Source organism: Marmota flaviventris, chromosome 7 (assembly GCF_047511675.1).
Source record: "Marmota flaviventris isolate mMarFla1 chromosome 7, mMarFla1.hap1, whole genome shotgun sequence".
NCBI lineage: Eukaryota > Metazoa > Chordata > Mammalia > Rodentia > Sciuridae > Marmota > Marmota flaviventris.
Genome location: NC_092504.1, coordinates 11,398,929 through 11,404,508, shown reverse-complemented (window position 1 = coordinate 11,404,508; position 5,580 = coordinate 11,398,929). Strand labels below are relative to the sequence as shown.

The 5,580-nt window shown below is 46.8% G+C and overlaps 1 long non-coding RNA gene across 1 annotated transcript; it reads left to right on the top strand.

Moving 5' to 3' along the window:
- The first annotated feature begins 1,663 nt into the window (after positions 1-1,663).
- Positions 1,664-4,088, top strand: LOC139706491 (uncharacterized). Its single transcript, XR_011708115.1, has 3 exons — positions 1,664-1,855; positions 2,591-2,702; positions 3,070-4,088. It is a non-coding gene; the product is annotated as an uncharacterized lncRNA (long non-coding RNA).
- The last annotated feature ends 1,492 nt before the right edge of the window (positions 4,089-5,580 follow it).

Genomic DNA, 5,580 nt, shown 5'->3' with positions numbered 1-5,580 from the left:
CCTTCACTAATGCATTCCTTCACTTATGCATTCCTTCACTTATGCATTCCTTCACTTATGCATTCCTTCACTAATGCATTCCTTCACTTATGCATTCCTTCACTTATGCATTCCTTCACTAATGCATTCCTTCACTTATGCATTCCTTCACTTATGCACTCATTCACTTATGCATTCCTTCACTAATGCATTCCTTCACTTATGCATTCCTTCACTTATGCATTCCTTCACTTATGCATTCCTTCACTTATGCATTCCTTCACTCAGCAGACCTGCACTAAGCACTCTTGGTGCCAGGCAGGGTGCTGGTACTGAGATCTGACTGCTGGTAATGAAGCACAAGGCTGGCCTTCTTAGCCTGGCCCCTGCCCTGATCAGAGAGGAACCGAAGTCATGGGAGGTGACCTTGGTCAGGTGAGGAGTAACCTTCCTGAGTCCCTGCTTTCTCCTCTGTAAAATAGGATGATAACAGACCAATTTCGTGGGCTGGGAGAAGATAAGGAGGGACGGTGAATGAGAACGCTTTGCAGTGGCTGCCGCATGGTGGCTCCTGGCTTGAGGACAGTGCTGCCTTGGCAGGTGGGGTCTAGACAGCCTCAGACAACCCAGCGGTGGGGACACGCACACAGTGCTGACGGGGGCGCTGGTCCCAGCTCTGCATGCACAGTAAGTCTTCTCACTGTGAACAATTATAGCCCTCCTTACAGAGCAGGCGAAGCAGCTGAGACATGTCAGTGATTTGCCCCGGGCCACACAGCCTGCGGGTGCTAGGGGGAGGCGTGGGCCAGACTGTTAGGCCCCAGAATCCATGCCCTTAGCTGCAATGTTAGGCTGCCCCCCAGGGCCTTTTCCTTGGTTCCCCAAGCCCGATGGACTTGCTTAATATTTTTTTATTGGTTGTTTGTTGTTATACGTAACAATAGGATTCGTTTTGACATACTATAAAAACATGGAATAGAGTTTGCTCTATTCAGTCCCAGTACTTTCTCTTTCCCTCCCCTCCTCCCTCCCCCAGTTCCTTTCCCTCTACTCCACTAATCTTTCTCCTATTTTGATGGAATCTCCCCTTTTGTTTTCTCTTCTTTCTTTCTTCTCCCTTATTTTGGATTAGTTTCTATGTATCAGAGAAAACATTTGACCTTGACTTTCTGGGTCTGGCTTATTTCACTTAGCATGACAGTCTCCAATTCTGTCCATTTACCACCAAATGCCATAATGTCATTCTTTGTGACTGAGTAATACTCCTTTGTGTATGAATATCACATTCCCTTTTTCCATTCATTTTTTGAAGGGCACCTAAGTCATTTAATTTTAAATGAAAGTCAGTAATGACTTCTTCATTCATCAAATGCTCATGGGGGTTGTGGCTGGTCAGGGAAAAGCACTGTGACAGATCCAAAAACAAATGGTCAGGTCACTGTCCTCAAGAGAAACATCTAGAAAACTAGAACAAAGCAAGGCTTCAAGGAGGAGGTGAGCAAAGAGGAGGTGGACATGAGGCTCATGTTGAAAACAGGAAACTGAAAGAGGACACCTAGAGAGCATGGAGGGGTCCCCTGGGCATAGGACTGGGAAGGTGGCTTGGGGGCAAAGGGAAAGGTCTTGAACACTAGATTTAAACACATGACTTTGAGTGAGGGCTGTGGCTCAGGGGTAGAGAGCTTGCCAACCATGCACGAAGCCCTGGGTTTGATCCCCAGCACTGCCAAATAAATAATACATAAATAGGTTTCACTTGGTGACATGAGGAGCCATTCATCATCTGGAGCAAGAGCATGGACAGGACCCTAACTTGGGACCACTGCAGCCTTGAGGGAGTCCAGCTGGAAGGGGCAACAGCAGAGGAGGAGCAGTGGTATGTCTGAAATCGCAAACTCATAAAAGGGCTAGAATAACTAAATAACAAGTCATCCAGGAAACACAGTCTGCATGATTCAAATTTTTAAAAGGAATGGAAATGCTTTTTGTATTCATTGTATTGGTTGCATATGTGTCAAAATCCACCAAATTGCATGCTTCAAATATGTGCATTTTATTGTACTTCAATTTTATCTCAATAAAGCTATAGAAAAAAAAATAAAAATAAAATAAAAAAGAAAAGGGCTGGGGCTGGGGCTCAGTGGCAGAGGGCTTGCCTAGCACCTGTGAGGCACTGGGTTTAATCCTCAGCACCACATTAAATAAATAAATTAAATAAAGGATTGAGTTCAACAATTTAAAAAGAGAGAGAGAGAGAAAGAAAGAAAGAGCATTTTCTTTTCCATGTAACTCCAAATTGCAGCGCCTAATTAAGTCGCAGGTCAGTGTGCTGCGGGTGACTGTAAGTCGCCATGTAACCCAGGCAACGGGAAGGCAGAGGACACTGCGTCCCCAAGGCTGCCTGAGACAGCCCTTGGCTGGGCCTCCATGGGATCAGCCTGGGGAGCGTTGTGAGCTCCTCGGCACCACCGTCCCTCTGCTTCCCTGGCACACACAGTGACACCACTTTCTTCAAGAGTTTTATTGAAATTCGGCGTAAACACAGACAAAGGCATCGTTATTTTAATCTTTTCATGGACCATTCCTGACCTGCTCCGTTTTCTTCCCAAAGCTCGATTCACTCACAGCCCAGTCTCGTGTTCCAACTGTGTGCAGGGTCCACTCCATCCAGGCCTGGCTAAGCCAGGGCTCCGAAGACGGACCAGTGCCCAAATAAGCCACAGGTGAGTGCAGGCCAGGACCCAAACAACGAGAGACCATGGAGATGGACCATGGGGGACAAGTCCTGGGGACAGACCAGGACAAGGGGAGCAGAAAGCCAAGGCCCCCCCAGGGGGAGTGACAGAAGGCTGCACTAAGGAGGTGATGCCTAAGGTCGGGCTTTACATCTGCTAAGTGGGTGGCAGAGCAGTCATGGAGGAGAGAGGAGGGTACACCCGGGTTATGGCTGTGCAGCTTGGCTGGATGGTGCCCAGGTGGCATGGATCCTCTAAGAAGTGACACCAAATTCAGAGAACACACTGGGGGCTGCACCAGACAAACAGTCTACATGGGCCAGGTCTTGATTCCTCTCTATTCTCACTTCCCCAGGGTTTCCTTCACCTCCTGAGCTTGACCTGGTTCCCATCTCCTGCCCTGTCCATGTCCAGGCTGTGTCCTACCATACTGGCTCCAGAGTGTCCTGGTGTAGAAGGAAAAAATCTCTGTTCCACTCAGTGCCTGGGAGCATGCTGGGCATGAAAGGTGGAAGGCATGTCACATAACCAGATAATGGCAGCTGCAGTCATTATGATATTGATGAGGGTAGAGGCAACTGGTGGTACAGTAGTCTGTTTTTGTATTACTGTAACAAAAACAACTGAGGCAGGCTATTTAATAAAAAAAAAAAGAGAGAGAGAGAGAGAGAGATCTATTTTGGCTCACAGTCTTTGAAGCTCAGGCTCCAAACAACAGGGGGCAGACTCCAGCGAGGACCCAGCTGGTGTACATCCTGTCATAATGGGACTGTGTAGGTATCATTCTTGTGTCTGTGTTGTCTCTTCCTCTCCTTAAACAGCCACCAGGATTCAATTATGGGGGCTCCACCCAGCTGATCTAATCTACTTTAATCATTTCCCAAAGGTCCCACCTCTAAATACAATATCAGATGGAGTTTCCACCCTCTTGACATATTAATCTAAGACTTTGAGGATTAAATGCCTGCATGAGTCCAGGAAGACAAACCATATTCAGACCACTGTTGGCAATGGCCTAGCACCACGGCCTTTCCTGCTAAAGAAGGCTATCCCCTGCCTTGGGCACAGGGGATGGGCGGGTTCTGTGCGTTGGCCCCTGAAGGGAGCAGTGTTGGCAAGAGATGAGGCGTAATCAGGAGGGGGATGGATGGTCAAGGACACTAGTTAGAAAGCTGTTGTATCGTTTGCAGAGAGAGAGACCAGGCCTGCCCAGGACAATCACCGAGCTCCATGTAGTCACAAGGCTGAATTGTAAATATGTGCTCTGTACAATGAGCATCGAACCATACAGCATCCCAGTTTTATGATGAATGTTTGCTCAAGCATCTACAAAAGTGAAGGAGTGGCCCTGCTGGAGAGTCTAACTGGAATGGAGGAGGGTGGGGTTGGGAGGGCAGGTCCACACTGTGACCCCCTGCAGGGTGGGGTTGGGAGAGGCACTACCATGGCCAGCTGCCTGGGCAGCTCTCCCATTCTCCACAGGGGCCCAGAGGGCCCTCCAGGAGGGCAACAAATGCCCCTGTCCCCTGCTGCCCCCAGCGCATCAGAATCAGGGAGAGGACATGTGTGACACCCATCTGTTTCAAACAGGGAGCAGACACCTGTGGCAAGCATCGGGCTGGTTGTCTCCTCTGAAAATGCGTTGGGTCAAATTTCTACACATACTTGGGGTATGTGTGTGTGTTTCTCTTTCTGTCTATACAGGTAATGAATTTTTATTGGAAAAAAATTGGAAAATGCAAAAAGCCAAAAGTAAAAATAGAGTCACTTATAAGACCACTATCAGAGAGACGTCTTCTCTCTCCTCGGCCTTTTGATTTCTTTCCTTTCCTTCCATTCATTCACAGTATGTGTAGCTCATATAGACATACTCATGACATAATCTGTTAAAGTTGTATTATATTTTAGGTAAGTGGGTCATATGATAAAGTCTCACATCCTACTCTTGCCCTCACTGTTCACATTTCCCTATGTGATTAAATGTCCTTTGGAGACATTCTTAATTTATATACAGTGAAGGCTGGGGATGTGGCTCAAGCGGTAGCGCGCTCGCGGGGCATGAGTGTGGCCCAGGTTCGATCCTCAGCACCACATAGAAACAAAGATGTTGTGTCCGCCGAAAACTAAAAAATAAATATTAAAAAGTTCTCTCTCGAAAAAAAAAAAAATTACATACAGTGAGATGGACTCTTTTTTGATGTGCAGCTCCAAAAGTTTCGAGAAATACAAAGATTCATGTAACAAACCACTGCAGTCGAGACACAACAGCTGGGTGTTCACTTCGCGCTTCGCGCTGCCCCCTTTAGTCAGTCCCTCCCCAGCCCTGAGCCACTGCCCCTACCCCTGGCAACACCTATCCACTCTCCCTTCCTAGAGCTTTGCCCATTCTGGAATATATACAAATAGACTCATTCAGCATGTAGCCTGTGGGTCTGGCTTCTTTCCCTTAGCATGATCCTTTGAGTTTCGTCCACATCATTGCACACATCAGCAGCTTGTTTCTCTTTGTTGCTGAGCAGTATCCCACAGCGGAGATGTACAGCAGTTAATCTATGTGTTCACTGGGGCAAGGGCAGTTGGGTTGGTGAACACACTTTTACTTGTTCGATGATATTCCCTCCCATAGCACATGATGCTTTCTATAAGCAGACCTAAGCAGCTGAATAAAAATGTGAACATTACTGGATCTTTGGGATTGTTATTTTAACATAAGTAATCATTAAATAAACATCTTCATACATGAATCTTTGCAAATCAGACGTTGATGTGTACGTTTACATAGTATACATACGTCTCAAGCTGTCAACACACATGCACTGCTGGAAGTATAGGAACACATAAAATATAAAATATAATTCTATTGGAA